This window comes from Acanthochromis polyacanthus, chromosome 17, assembly GCF_021347895.1.
Source record: "Acanthochromis polyacanthus isolate Apoly-LR-REF ecotype Palm Island chromosome 17, KAUST_Apoly_ChrSc, whole genome shotgun sequence".
Classification (NCBI taxonomy): Eukaryota; Metazoa; Chordata; class Actinopteri; family Pomacentridae; genus Acanthochromis; species Acanthochromis polyacanthus.
In genome coordinates, this window is record NC_067129.1 from 23,421,003 (window position 1) to 23,437,799 (window position 16,797).

Genomic DNA, 16,797 nt, shown 5'->3' on the forward strand with positions numbered 1-16,797 from the left:
GCAGTCATTAGTCATTCAATGCAAATTAATTCTCAGTGCCTTAGGCAGAAAGTGTGAAGGAATAGCACTCCAAAAATCCATCGATGAACACCACAACAATCAAAGCTATGTCTTGAAACATAACAAAATAGACATGATATGTTTCATTTACATTCTCAAGGAGTGAACGTAATGAGAAACTTGCTAGAAAGAGGACTGTGGTGAACCGCTGGATTCTACAGAGGAAATGGTGATGCTTAATGAATACCTACACACACTGTCACACAGAAGGAAGCACTATACAGAGTGTATTTTTGTTTAGTCCTTGTACGAGACAACTGTGACCTACAAGAGATCAGGCTGGTAAAAAAAACAAAAGAAACACAAAGTGAACTGTAGAATCGTCCATGAATAACATTGCAGTTTTCAGTCTGAAGTCTCATGCACGCCTCCACTCTCCTCTCTCTTTGCCTGGTCAGGGCTTTTTTGTCTGTTTGATGTCGACATTGACAGCCAGTGTGAGTTGCAATGACAGTGTCTTTTGGTTTTGTCCTTGTACAAAGTAATACTTGATAACAGAAAGTGGCTAAAATGGTCTAACAACAAGAACTAAGGTTTATCCAAGGAAAATAAGTGACTTAGAAATAATGAAACTGCCGTTACCAATCTCCATAATATGTTTACCAAACAATGGTAGTACATCAATGCAAAATATTAACTAAAAATGTATGGCTCAATCTCTTTACAGGGTGTAACTAATTGCTTCAGAGATAGAAGACACTTGTAAGTAAATAATCAGTAAAGAATGGAGGAATATGGAGGAACTATCACAGCAACACCAGTAGCTGTACCACTGCAGATATGGGCGTGTCAGCCTTGTTTTAAGGTAGGCTTTTAAAGGTGTGAATGCATCCTTTCCTTGATAATACTGACCTTGTTGTCACGTCTGTTACAGGCAGTCTTTTGAAAGCTCCTCCTTCAACATTGGAGACTAGAGAGATTCCTGCTGAGTAGCAACCTTTAAAATGCAAAAAGAAAAAAAGTCAAGAGAAGCATATTCCATTTCAGAACATTTATTCATCTACTGCATGTCTTCCAGTTGTGATTTTCCAACAACATGCTGTGGCTTGTTACTGAATTGATTTACGGTCAGTCATAGCAGTTTTTGGTTGACAGAGTTTCCTCGCCATCAACTGCACTGAACAAAAATATAAACGCAACACTTTTGTTTTTGCTCCCATTTTTCATGAACTCAAAGATCTAAGACTTTTTCTATGTACACAAAAGGTCTATTTCTCTCCAATACTGTTCACAAATTTGTCTAAATCTGTGCGTGTGCACTTCTCCTTTGTCAAGACAATCCATCCACCTCACAGGTGTGGTGAATCAGAAAGCTGCTTAGACAGCATGATTATTGTACAGGTGTGCCTGTCAGGTTGCTGATTGTGGCCTGTGTAATACTGGTCCCCTCCTCTTCAATGGCTGTGCAAAGTTGTTGGATATTGGCAGGAACTGAAACACGCTGTCATTTAAGCTGATCGAAAGCATCTCAAACATGCTCAATGGGTGACATGTCCGGTGAGTATGCTGGCCATGCAAGAACTGGGACGTTTTCAGCTTCCAGGAGTTGTGTACAGATCCTTACAACATGGGGCCGTGCATTATCATGCTGCACAGTGATAAATGGGATTCGTCTGTGAAGAGAACCCGTCGAAAGTGCCAGACGCCATCGAGAGTGAGCATTTACCCTATCAGATCAGTTCCGAAGACGAGCTGCAGTCAGGTCGAGACCCCGATGAGGACCACGAGCATGCAGATGAGCTTCTCTGAGACCAATTGCAGCAAGCAGCTGTTTGGGTGACTAGTCTTAAATGATCTTAGAGGTGAACATGCTGGATCTGGAGGTCCTTGTGGTTACACATGGTCTGCAGGTTTGAGGTTGTTTGGATGTACTACCAAAATCTCTGAAACGCCTTTGGAGATGGTTTATGGTAGAGAAATGAACATTCAATTCACGGACAACAACTCTGGTGGACATTCCTACAGTCAGCATGCCAATGCACGCTCCCTCAAAACTTGTGACATCTGTGGCATTACGCTGTGTGATAAAACTGCACATTTTAGAGTGGTCTATTATTGTGGTCAGCCCAAGGCACACCTGTGCACTAATCATGGTGTCTAATCAGCATCTTGATATGGCACACCTGTGAGGTGGGATGGATTATCTCAGCAAAGGAGAAGTGCTCACTATCACAGATTTAGAGAGATTTGTGAACAATATTTGAGAGAAACTGAGCTTTTGTGAAGAAAGAAAAAGTCTTAGATCTTTGAGTTCAGCTCATGAAAAATGGGAGCAAAAACATGTGTTGCATTTATGTTTTTGTTCAGTGTATTTTTGCTTGAGCTTTTGCGAATATGCCAGCATACAACAATGGCACGACAGTGACAAAGGAAAAATATGTAAACAAAATACAAACATGTGAAACCACCAGCATCCGGCATTACTCTGATTTTGTTGAACAGCAGAATAGCTTTGTTTTTCTGCATTGATGTCGACAGTAATTTGTTTGTGTTTAAATGAACCACAACAAGAAATCCTGATATAAAATGACAATTATTTTTAAACGGACAGCGTAATAAAGAAGTGTACTGACACCATTGTGTAAGCTAAATTACTACTGTCTTATATGATTTGGTAATAGAAGAAAAACAGATGTTTATCTATTTGAAAACATTATGAAATATTAGTTTAACTGGACCCGTGCATTCCCTCTGTACTCACCCACTAGAACTGTGCTGGTGTCTATCAAACAGTTCATTTGCGAGGCCACCAGATGAATTATTAATGCACTATTAGGATCACTCTGCTTTTAAAAGCGCAGCCATCTCAAAAGATAAATATGCAACGAAAGAAATCATTACACAGTCCAGCCAAGCTTGACTGCTATGAAGTTCAGCAAAGTGCAGCAGCAGTCAAGCCCATGTGTCTATAAAATCCCCTGGATCAATGCAGGAAATCAGAGACAACTCCCAATTGGAATAGCGTGGCTGTTTGGCAAAAAGTAAGTCACTGGGCAGAATTGATTACTTGACATTCCTACTTAACCCCACATGTCAAGCCAAGCCTTGTGGATCATCATAACACTTACAGAAAATCATTCACACAAATAGCGTGCCAGCGAGCCTGAGCATCAGTAACAGTTATGTCCACACAGCAGATAACACAGCTGTGTGGACAACAATCTGATCTCCACATGTCAAATTAATCACAAACTACCAGCTTAGTCCACAATATCACCCTCCTTCCAGCCTCTCGACTCACAAAATCCATGCTGCCTCTGAGACCGTCAAAATCTGAACAGTTGGCTTGGAAGTCAGTATTCTCAACATTTAGTGTTTTTCCTTGTTGTTTTTACTTTATTTTTTATTATTTTCCATAACAAACAAACAAACAAAACAACACATAGACAGAATAATAGCCTTCATGGTATAATACAATCAAAGCCAAGCCAAGGTTCCAAGTGTCTGAAAAGTGACTGTCGATATGAAATGTTGATCCTCCAGGTCTGTCTTGGGTTGAAGTTCATTTGGCATTTGCTCCTTCCAAGACATATAGCTTTGCATTCTCTTACAGTTAAAAAAAGATCAATAAACAGCTCTGTGACAATAATAACTGTGATCACCTGACATTCAAACAAGATTTCCCTTTCTCTTAAAACTTTTCACATTTTTGGGCAGCATGTTAAAAGCCAGTCATTCCATAATGTATATATTCTGAATTATTTCTATCCGTTCTGGGACTTAGTAGTCAATGTCTGTCATGTTTTGTCAGTGAAGATGGCAAAGTAAAAATCTGATTACAGGTGCATGATTGATCTAATCTCTGTCATTATATCTGTCCAGTACTGAGAAATGCTCGGGCATTCAGAAAATATGTGAAAATGGCCAGCACATGTATTTCCACCTAACCTCCAATGTTGACTGTATTCAGGCTTGTCACTTTGAAATTGTTTGATTTGGGGGATTTAGTTTTTAAAAAAAACTAAATTGTTCTTCTATGTGAATTCCCTCCACAATCTGAGCTGGAAGTGGTGCACTGAGTCTTCCAGACATTTCATATAATTCTATATTAGCTTCTTTTCCCATCTTTACCAACATTTAGTGTTTTTAAAGTTAAAACTGTTGAATAGCAGCTATATGTTTATTCAGCAGTGTGTATTATAATGCAATCAATGTCAATCACCCAGTAATGGAAATGAATGCAGAGAATGATCATCTGACAGCAGACCTTGATTACCTCTAATTCAAACCTGAACAGCTCTCACAACGAGCTATAAACAGGCATTCAAAACATGTATTATGGAAGGAATGTTTTAAATACAAACTCGCCAGATGGAGGGTTGTATAAATGAGGCCACAACTGTCATTAGCAGTGTTGTTGCAGCATTACAGCTACCAATGACTATAATGGAAGCACTGAAAGCACTGCTGCTTAGCAGCACTTCAGTTGAAGGGTGAGGAAAAAATCCATTACCATCTTTGATTTTCATACTGTCCTCCCAAGAAAAATGACAGCATCAGTAGTTTTAGTCCACTAACAGCATCTGTTGAATGGCATTTAGCAAAGCCATCTACCAGCCGCAGGAATCTTGCCCATGATCTTTGTGAGCAAAGGACAAAACAGTGTGTGACAGTTTTAGGGTGGATGGGAGGTCAACAAAATGCTGTGGTTCGCTACAGAAGGACAATGTATGTTTCTGGGAATGACAGCTTTACAACTTTGAACTACATTTAACATGAAATAGCTCAGCTTTAGCATATTCAATCTATCTGGAATTTTAGTTCTTACAAGGGATCAAACCATTATTGGCAGGTTTTTGGTATTTTTCCATCATTGATATCATTATTTTCATTAACAGATTACTGCAAAATAAAGCAAATGCCTATTTTAGCTCTAATGCAGTCATCTCTCTCTCACTCTCTTTGTCCTTACACAAAAGGCTCTAATAATTCACTTGTAACTGTTAAAAAGTGGTGCAGCTGGACCGTATTTTGCTGATGACTAAGGCTATCACCAATAGGTTAGCTGTGCCTCTTTTCCTGTGGCTAACACTGCAATATCTGGAGTATCGCAACATCTTCCTAAAGTAAGATTAACTTAAACTCAGTTCTAACTGACAGACACATCTCTTTCGCAGAGAAACATTCCGCAAAAACTAAACAAGAACCAAACTCATTGCCACAAATCAGAACATAAGCTACTTTCACAGTGGCTAAAGCTCCATTAATGGCTAAGTTAAGAGGCAGCCACAGATTGTCCTGAAACAGTGCATGAAACACAATAACAAATAGACAGAAATCTTTAACAAATCTATGGATCCAGACTATAAGCCGCATCACTGCTAAAATCTGATCAGGTGGTCCTTTTGTCATTTCTGACCTCCCCTGAAAATTATATCCAAATCCGTTTGTCTGTTTTTGAAAAATGTTGCGCACAGATGGAATAACAGACAGACAGGCAAACAAACATACGCCGAACATCACATAACTCTGCTGCGTTTCCATTTAAATTTTTCCTTTTGTCTTATAAGAACCTTGACACGATGAATGTCACTGCTCCATGTATTCTAACATCCAGAGGTTAGATGGGAGATATGGAGTACAGGCCATGTGTGATCTTCAATGCGATTGTTACTTTCAGAAGTGAAGTGAAAGGTGTCAGGCTGGGACCTCAAAAATCAACCCCTCTGCTCAGTGAACCATAAATTTCATTTCGAACTCCACTCATTTCCCTCGTTGTGCGAGCATCGGTTAGGTTATGTATGCCTCCATGCATATTTTAGCTGCCTACACTGCTGCTGTAGTCCTTACAGTTACTCAACCTCATCTGCCATTTTCAGTCACAGACCAGACACATGCAGATATTTCACGCAGCAAGCAGCATTGAAAACTGAAAAATAAAGTAGCCCCGATACTTCTTATGATTTATGCAAACGGGCCTCCCAGAGAATAAATTGTAACGTGTGAAATTATTTTTCTGTATGCCTGAGAAAAGCAACAAGCTTTCTATTCCAGCACTTGTTCAGCAGTAGTATTGCTGGGGCAAAAAAAAAAAACAATTGTTGCAATATTTCAGCATTCTTGTAACTGTGCTGAAATCTAGCTGGAGAAAAAGGGGATGATTTCCAACAGACTGGTTTTGTTGGCTGCAGTGAGAAAGTGAGTGAAAGATGAATATGCCTGGGGCTCCAACTCCGGGGACCTCGGGGAAGAGAGTGGCATATTTAATGCCAACATTTTCATGCATTTTTATTCACAACCAGCATCTCTTGTACTGCATACAAAAGCGCCCCCCTAGTCTTATTAATCCACATGTAAATTTAGTGTCAGTTCTCTTTCATGGGGACTGCACAGGAATTTTCTATGACTTCAAGAAGAGACTGGCAGATGTGAGGGTAGGGAACTGTAAAAATAAGTCTGCGTGTGCTTTTGGGCTGTAAAAAGAGAAATCCCACAATGTAGAGGTGGATTGCAATGTCTAAGCTGTACAGTTTAGGATGCACCTGAGATAGAAGGTGGGAATAGAGGGATAGGGTGGTATTTGAAGGAGAGCTGTGTTGGTGCTGCAGAGCGGAGCAGAGGAAAGCTTGTTGCCTGCTAATGAAGCGCGGAGTTGACGAATGCTGCCTACATGTGCTTGAATGTTTTCCAGTCATAGTTAATCTTTTTCATGGTAAATGACGACTCCACCCAAGAGAGATGGATGAACGGCCTGACTTTTTATGACATTTATTTGTGTTGCCGTTTGGCATGATAATCACCACGGGCCATCTGATAGGCAAGCAATCAAATCAGACCCCACTAACAGTGAGGTCATGCAAGGAGGGATTTCATCTCATTGTGCTAATTATGTTCTGCTCAAAGCTTTAGCTTCACGTCTAATTAGTTGGTAAATAATATGACTGCAAGTGCTGACGTAAGGTTGCAGACAGCTCCACACTGTTCATGTTTTAGCATGTATGAGCAAGACATTAGTGGACATAGCTGGCTTTGTTCATGTAAGCACGGCAGATTACAGGAGGAAGTAGTGTGAGGGGCAAAGTGTTAAAACACATCCTGTCAACTTACCGTCTGTGTAAATCATGGATGTACTGAGAAGAGCTCATAAATTAAAGGCAATAATAATTTGCTTAAGAGAGGCTATAAATGTTGGCTCTCTTATCCTTAGGCATCAGACATCAGGTTGCATGAGAGGTTTAGCATACAAATGATTAACAGAAATCTAAACATAGGGCCTAACTGGAGCTTAGCTTGTAGAAGTCAAGGCAAGAAGACTACGGTTTAGTCTTTTTAAAAGCAGCTAAAGCAGAAATATTGGAGATTCAGGCCAATTCACATCCTGCTTTAGTTTAAAGTTTAAAAATATAAATTTGAATTCATTTTCTTTTTAATTTCTTTTAACAGACTTGCTGCTCGCTTCTAAGTGGGAGATAAGAATGAACACAGCAAGAAAAGTCAGAGATACAGTTTTTTTTGCTTTAACATTAATGTCCATCCATCCATCCTCTATACACCGCTTTATCCTCACTAGGGTCGCGGGGGGTGCTGGAGCCTATCTCAGCTGACTCGGGCAAAGGCAGGGGACACCCTGGACAGGACTTTAACATTAATGTACAGTATGTATTTGTTCCTTTTCTTTGCTCTTCCACTATATGTTATACCTTGCTCTCCTGGCAGTATAATAATAATTTCTGTTCATCAAAATGAAATCTTAAGATTTTTTTGTCCATGAAAATTGTACCTTCATGCCCTCAGATTACTTAGATCACTATACCATTGCCACCTAAAGCATGTGCAGATCTGGTAATCTTGCCTCCATCTCCAACCGGTCCTCTGCTGCTTGTCTGCAGCTTGAGCATGTCTGCTTACCTAAAACTCGACTTAAACACTACATAACTACTGCATGCAACACAATGACAAGTTATAATATTTGAGTAATGCAGCTGTACATGCTTAAGCTGGAAAACAATTATGAACAAAATAAATGGTAAGGAAAGCCTCACTGGATAAGCTAAGATTGTTGGTTTCTTTTTTTTCTCTTAGTGTTCACATGGTAGTATCATCTCAGTCATCTTCTACTGCCTTGTTTAACATCTAGTCTGATCAATTAACTTTTCTCTGACCTTGACTGTCTGCCTAGAGAACACAAAGTTAAGGCAGACAAAAGTGCACCACCAGTCATTCATCCACACCAAAAAATGCTACCTATTCTTTAAAGCCACTGAAAGCAGAGCTGGATGGGATGGAAATTCTTAAAATTATCAAAAACACTGATATAGTTGGTGAGTTTTCCTGTTGTCTTGGGCAGAAAGAATGGAAAGCCCAGAGTCTGAACAGAACAATTAGGAGATAACACTTCACATTTCCTACAAGAGAAGAGGAAAAGGCAAGCAAGAATATGTACACACCAGACAGGAACAAGCATCCCTTAAGAACCCCTCACCTCCATTATTCGCTCTCTCCGAAGCAAACTGAATTTACCTCATGCTAAGCGCCGAGTGAAGAGGGTCACCCTGACTGAAATCGAGCTACTCCACTTGACTTCTTTGACCACAATGTTGCTTACCTACTCCAATACTCCAAACCATAAAGGAAATGTATATGTTAACAAATTCACTGTGCTACTAAATGGTCAGAGCTTGTAGTTGCATAACTACAGGGCTCACTGGCACGCACTGACTGGGACATGGTCCAAAGTAATTAGGATAAGAGAGTCCCGCTAATCATAGACTGTATCAGGTTATCCCTCCACACCATCACACCCACAAGGACTTTAAGGACAATCTGAAAGAAAAGCACAATATATTCCAGTGAAAAGACTTAGCTTCCATTGGAACACTCAACATACAGATTAAGAATTGCATTATCAAAGCCAAACTCAGATCTATGGACAAACTGGAGCAGAATCATCAGTGATACCTTCTGCTGCCTGCAAAAGCCTTCTGTGATTCCTCCTAGGCAACAGGTATCTTGGCAGGGTTGCTCAAGCTCTGTGCTATAGAGCTCCTTACCATTTTTATTCCATCTTCTGGCCATCATATGGGAAGCCTCAAAAGCCAGCCACTGGAAAACATCCACCATTACACAGTATCTAATGACCCTAATCCCTGAGGAGGAAACCACTTCTAACCATTTGCACTAAAACCAATAACCTACATTGCATCCTGCTAGCCTTCAGACCACAGCTGGATCCACATCAGTTTGCCCACAGAGCCTAACAAAGGACAGTGAAAGCTGTGACATGCATCCTTCACCCCCTCCATCTGGAATCACTAGTCAACATTGCATCAGTCCCTTTCGTTAAATCGAAGTCTTCCTTCAAAGCAATGCAGCAGTACTTGCTAATGAGAAAACTCCAGAACCTCAACACTCCTCTACTTTTCATCAAGTGCATTCAGAATTTCCTCAGCAAAAGATCATAGGCTCAAGATTCATTAATACCCGATCCCCTCAGGTCTCTGGTGTCTTGAGTTCCCTTCTGTACACACAAATGATTGCGTCAGTCTGTCATCACCACATATTACAAAGACACTGCCATACTGACAAAACTCAACAATAACGTAGAACATGCCACACCATATTTCTCACTTCAGAATTTCTGTCATTCACTTAGAACAGGTGTCATGCCCTCTACCTCTACCTCTGCTTGGCTGGCAGCTCTCCCTCTCCCTCCTTTCACCTTTCCCTCATGTGGGCATGATTGTGGTTTGTGTGTGCATATTGTGCATATCGGATAATCACCTGAGTGAGGCTCAGGCTAAAATTTCTCTGTTTAGTTGTTGCTTGCTCTGTGGAAACTTGTCTTGCTCAGTTCTCCATTCTACTCCCTGTGTCATGCCCTCTTCCTCTGCTTAGCTGGCAATTCCCCCGCCTGTTCTGTCTTCCATAATCAGTGGGGTGAGTTGGTGTGCTTGTGCCTTACTCTGTTTGGGTAATCAGCGGATTGTGGACACCTGCAGCGGGGAATGGTTCACCTACCAATTGTCTTCTCCTACCATAAAAGAAGGGCCCAGATCTACATTCTATGCCATATCATTGTAGCTAATTCAGTTGGGGAACTCAGGTCAGTCTCATTTTCTGATTATATGTTGTTACTCTGCCTTGATCTAGTCATTTCTATATCAACTTCTCCATCACTACATTTGGACTCCAGCCTTGAGCTGATCATCTCAACCACCTCTACCTGGATTCTGATGCAGCAGTACCATTCACTGTTAGATTATTATGTCTGCTTCCGACAGGTGCTTCTATTGCCCACATTGGCAGTTGCTTAAGGAAATAGTCCCTGTGCCTTATCCCGTTCACATTCATCCTCTTCCCCATTCCCAGACCTTGTACACCGCGTCCTAAAAGTTCGTTCTCCCCACTGGACAACATGTTTGATTGTTGGTCACCAAAATAGGTTGCACCTGGTCAATCAGGTACTGTTTGATTACTTGTTTGGTCAAACTGTGTGGATCCAGGAGATGAATTTCTTGCTTGTCCATAATGCATTACATTCACAACAGAATTTTGGAAGCGTTGTTACCATGGCGAAGAGTAAGGGTGGAAAAGCTATTCCTTCAGAGATTTGCACACAGGCCATTGCTCTTCAAAATGCAGGAAAAGCTCAAGTCCTTGGTAGAAGTATCTGCTGGGTGCAGACGTGATGGCAAAAGTAAATAAAAAAAAGGAGGATCCTTCAAAAGACTTGTTTCGCTCAGGACATCCTTCTGGCTTAAATACAAGAGCCAAGGATCTGATGAGAAAGGCCAAGAACAAAAGACACTAGTCATACCGGCAACTGTCAGAGGCTGGAAAATCTTGGAGAAGATGTTTCTAAGAGCAACAGAAACATTGGGGCTGAAAGCCTACAAGAGGCAACTTAGGACGTGACTCACCAAACTACAAAAGGAGAAGAGACTGGCTTTCATAAAGAAGTGCAAAAGAGAAGAAGTTTATACCTCAGTGTGCATTATTGTATATTTTTGTAGCATAATACACTGATGGATACCTCAGTTTCCTTTGGGATTAATAAAGTGCATTTTCATTTGATATGATTTGACATAACTCCAGAAGACTGGGAGAACTGGATTTTCTCTGATGAATGCCGTATCTATAGGCAACACAACTATATCTATACAGTTGATTGTGAAAAAGTACCATCATCTCAGCAAGTGAAATTCAGTGCCCACAGTGTGGTTTGGGGGGTTATGTCCACTTCAGGTCTCTCAGAGCTGCAAATTGTGCCTCAAGGTACCACTGTTAATGCACAATATTATAGCAACAACATTCTCGAAAAGGTACTACTTCCAGTTTTGGCCAGGAGGAAAGAAATCGGCAAGGAAAAAAAAGAGACTTTCGGAATTGGTATTTATGCAAGATGGTGCCCCTGCTCACACTGCCCGTATGACTCAGCAATGCTGTTCTGAGCATCTACCTGGTTATCTGATAAGGAGGAATGGCCAACAAACTCCTGTGACCTCAACCTAACTGAGAACTATTGGGGAATCCTGAACAGTCGCATCCCTTTAGAGGGGAACAAAAGTGGCTGAGGGCTGTCTGAAGATGGTGAACTGGCTGAACCTGAGGAAGGCTGGAGCACAGGTGGAATCAGCATCTGGCAGTGAGGCACACAGGATGATCTACACATGCAAATATTACTACATAATACATGCAAGTGATCACTGGAGTTGCAATGAGAAGCACGAGTGACAAATCCTCATCTTCTTCCACTGAACGTGGCCGGGAAGTCGCTGTGGCTATCACAAAGTTGCAGAGCAATCTGGCACTGGAGAGCTGGCGAAAGCAGGCTTTAATGGAGGTCTTCATGAGGTGAGATGATGTGCAAGTGCACTCAGTCAGCCAGCTGCAGTGTGCCAAACCACGCCTTCAGCCACACACTGAAAGGGAATGACGAGAACAAAACGAGAGAGGGGGGAAGACGAGCAAGGAAAAGCCAAAACCAACTAAAACACAAACAATGACAGCAATGATAAATGACAAATAGGAATGTGTCTCATTTGACTGATAAAAGAGTACAGCATGTAAAGAGAGGTGACTGGGGGTAGATCAAAGCAAACTGCAAGGGTTCACATGGTGTCTCCTGCAACTAATGAAAGATCAATCTCTTTCAATTCAGACTACAGTGCAAAGGTATGCGTCCACTTGATGCATTTTTCCCGCATGTAAAGTTGCTGCATTTGAAAATCGCATGCATGGTGGGCGGTCACTAGCAGACCACAACATTGTCACATGACAGTGCTTGAGCTTCAGCGGACCACTACGTAGTCACATGACAGCGTTTTCAGCTTGACAGTCCGGCAGATAGGTCAGACAAACAAAGTGGCTAGGCCGCCAACTTTCTCCTTTATTTCGAAAACACTTCAGCGAAAAGTATTTCTGAAAGCATTTGAGGTAAGAAATAAGCTGTGGAGTAACTGAATCTGTCCTCGTTTTAGTTCACCAGCGACTAGTTTAGGGGTTGGAGGACAGTTTCACGATGCGTTGGATCTCTGCATACTGCATTGAATTTGTCTAAAGTAGAAGTTGAGTCTACTTTATGCAAATGAGCTGCGGCCAGCTCCGGGCAAACACACTGGATCGAAACTAAAATGAGGACAGATTCAGCTACTGCACAGCTTATTTTTTGCCTCAATTGCTTTCAGAAATATTTTTTGCTGAACTGTAATAACAGAGACAGTTTGCGGCCTAGCTTGAAATTCAGGAGCAGACCAGCCCCCAAGTCGATGCATTTGTCCAATCAGGGGCAGGCAGGATGGTTAAAGAAGGTTGGCAGGTGTTGAATAGGGTTTGCCATGGAGTAGAAGCTGATAACAGCGGTGTCTGCACATGCTGTCCTGTATAATGTCTTGCTAGCATCTTGCTGGAGGGCCGCTGCAGAGGATGTTGGTGTCTCTGGTGGGTTGAAACCATTTATTTTCCTGAAATCTGCATAATAATTAAAAAGTGAAAATTTTTAGATACAGTAGAATAGATTTACATGGCCCCAGGGCCGTAACGTGAAAACGTTTTTCTCACAAATTTAGGCAGGTTATGCTTCAAGTACATTCCTTTCAACAATTATCAAGTTATTACTGGTCATTTAAAGCTGGCACTGCCACTATGATGTCTGTTGGATACCATACAAGACTTTTAGGAGTATAATGAAAGGCTATAGGATAAAATAAGATTTATAATTTCAGGCTCGATTTCTGAGGGGATACTGAACTGATGTGTTTTATTCTTCCTCTGTTCTCATTAGAGGTTGTCTGCCATACGCGGTAGAGAAACCTAAGGGACCAGTTCGAAAAAGGAGCTGAACAGGGAGAAATAGAGTCACAGAAGTGGAGCTGGGGCCTCCACATCATGGCCATGGTGTTACATGGCTGTGATGTCCTTTTTAAGGCCATTAGTCATAAATAGGGAGACATCCTCCAATTTACAGAGAGCCCCAACACCTGCTGCTGATGTCAGCCAGCCCTCCTGGCCGCCACCCAGCCAGGTCTCCAGCCAGGTGTCCATCCCCTCCTCCAGTCAAGTCACTGTCAGTGATTTTCTGCTGGGGCAGGTTGCTGGTGGCCAGCCATCATCCCCCAGCCAGCAATATACCACCTCCACCGCCCCCAGCCTCATACCCGATGATGAGGATGTTTCTACCTCCACCCCTCCCTCCACCATTCCATCCAGCAGCTTCACACAAGGTCTTGTCCCAGAGACGCAGCAGAGAAGGGGCCAAGTGAAGCTGGGTTAAAAGTTCTACTCAGAATATTTGTCCGAACTTTGTCACCAGCCAGAAATGTATCTTTATGAGAATACCCAAAAAACAAAAATCTGGTGCTGCTGTTTTTGCTTGTTTTAATTGCTATGTTAATTCTGGCAACACAAAATCTTTATCAAATGTCATAAACACATCTACCAAACATTTGAAACACGTATCGGTGCCTTAGAGTACACATAAGTGAATTCAGAGTGAGAAATGTAGCTAATTTCTTGAAGGAAACGCTTCAACTTAGTGATTTGCACCCAGCACAATGAAATATATAGTACATTTAGCTAAAAGCTTATGTGGCGTACATTAAAAATATCACAACCTGCTGTGTAATGAAAGATATAAAATAAAAAATGCACACCATGGCCATAAATGGCTGAAATCAACCGAATTGCTACCACGCCCTCCTAAATCGGAATAATGGCAAAAATGGAATAAGACAAAAAATAAATGCACAAAAGGTCAGAGTCATTCACAAGTATGGTATAAAACATTTATTCAAATACGACAGTGTCTCTGAATATGAAAATATAGATTAATACACATACAAATATAGAAAAAAATAAAGAAAGAAAAACTGTACATGGTGACATGGTGCGTATAGTACTCATCAATATCACTTTCATCAAAGTCATCATCCCATACAGCTGTGTCCTCTGTTTCTTTTGAAACATTCTCGCATGCTTGGCACCGACATAAATCTGTACAAGACAGTCTTGCAGACATACAAGAACATCTTTCAGTTTCACATTTGGTTGTCTTGCAACTACAGTGGACTACCTGCAAAACACTATCAGGGGCAGGATTTTTAGTCATCCAGATGTTGTGCTAGCCATGTGTTCCCCGTCACTTTCAATTTGGCTTTCAGCTTGGCTTACCTCAGTGGACTCAGTAGATGTACCTGACTGTGGTGGTATCTTTTGTAATAGTCAATCAGCTGACAGTGTCTCAACAAAAACAAGTTCACTGATGTTTCTCTTGGCAGGGCAGTGGAAAGTGAGCTGCGGGAAGTCACGCGTCAGCCGCCTCTTCAGTAGATCCTGCCTGAAACACAAAAAATATGGGGAAAGATGAGTATGTGTGTGCGCATGCATGTGTGTGTTTACATAAGCATACGTGCATACCCTTTTTTGTGAGAATAAGTCAATAACAATTACACTTGTAGTATTTACTTTTTTGTTTACAAGAACCGTGAGAGAGACACATGATGTTTCGGTTACCTGTATTCTGAAGCATCAAGACCCTCTTGATTCTTCACTATGTCCACGAATGTCTTTCGTAGCTTGTCCATTCGCAGAACTTCCTGGTCAACTATAATCCTTTGACGGATGACGGTCTCACAGAAGAAATTGTAGCTGTCAGTGAACGGTGTATTAGTTCTGAAAGACACACGCACACACACACAAACCATGTGTAAACTGTTGCAGCCATGTCACATTTACATAATCATCCAATCAAGATTATCTAAGCTTGTCTATTCCGCCAATTTTTCCTGAATAAAATTATCAAATAGGTTTTTGGAACAATGCCTCATTTTGAAATGTACAATGTGTATTAAAATGTTAATGCATTGTAATAACTCACGCTTCATCTGGGGTTGCAGTACTTGTTTCCATAGGCCTTGACAAAAACTTTGTGTACTGTGCGTAACAGGTCCCGTGGTACCGCACCTCCAGGGCCACACAGTCTTTTTCTTTAATGTGCAAAAGCACGCTGGTGTCCTCCTTCAGCTCAGCAGCCTTCTGCAACCGGAGAAAGCCACTGTCTAACGCAGGTTGTGTAAGTTTCCCACCGTTTCCGTGTAAAATCCTGCATGTCTTCGCCCTGGACATCTTTTTTAGTAACTTTTGAAGGCGGTTTCCTTGTCTTTCTTTTCTTTTCGTCATCTTCTCTCATATCTATGGTAGATACAGTCGACGCCATGTTGTTTTGATCTGATACCACAGCAACAGAACTCGGCTCCTATTGGTCCACGTGACCAAAAACCGCTGCACGCACTGCAAATCCTAGGCCGCCCGTGTAAATATCACTACACCACAGTAAAAAAAAAAGACCGACACAAAAACACTAATTATTAAAAAATTACTGGAAACGGTGAGTAGAAACTTTTCTTGGGTACTAATTAGCAATAGATATATCTTATAAAGCAGAGTTCATGTAGATCCACGTGAGTGGAACAAAATTCACTTTCTAGGCACTTTTTCCATGGACCCAATACAGCCTAAGGTGTGCTTGTGCAGAGGAAACATTGCTCTTTATGGGTGGCTCTTAAAATAGCCTTTTGTGTAGAGCCCTACACATTGTCCTGCCATGCAAAAGCACCTCCTAGCAAAAGTATGAGTTGAACGTATTTTGGATGATAAATATCTCTGATTTTGTAATGACTGAATAATTTTTCAAATTTAGAATGACATTGCTCCACAACTTGTCTTGTTAACACATGTACCTTTGTTGTGATGGACAAATTGAGACTTTGGTAGCAAGTTGCAAAGTTTGCCACCTTGTCCTTGAAAGACGCATCCAAGGTGTACCCAAAACAGGAATTCATTGCTTCCTGCAATGCAACAAAGCATTTGTGAAAGGGCTGAAGCTCTTCTAGTAACATATTCTGCAACATGTCTAAGTTTTGCAGGAGTCCAGAGCATTCGTTGCCCTCAAAGCACTGACCGTGGTACTCCTCTTTGATAATAAACAGAGCTTTTGAACTACATGCACAACCTTTTTTGTGCAGTAATGCATTTCAACTCATACCACATTTAAGAATTGTTGCTTTAGTTTAAGGATTTTCAGGCAAGTATGTTCTGAAGTTTTGTATAGTATAAGCCTATATAGGGATATATTACCTGGCAGGTAAGAAAGTGTGTAACACATTGTTATAATTATTAAGGTAGTTTAGGCTTCAGCTGCTTAAATATACTACCAGTGCAAGCACCTTTGCAAAGAAAAGTATAAGGATAAGTAACAAACCGTTCTTGTTTGAGGCAAATGGGTTTATGGTGTGATAAGTA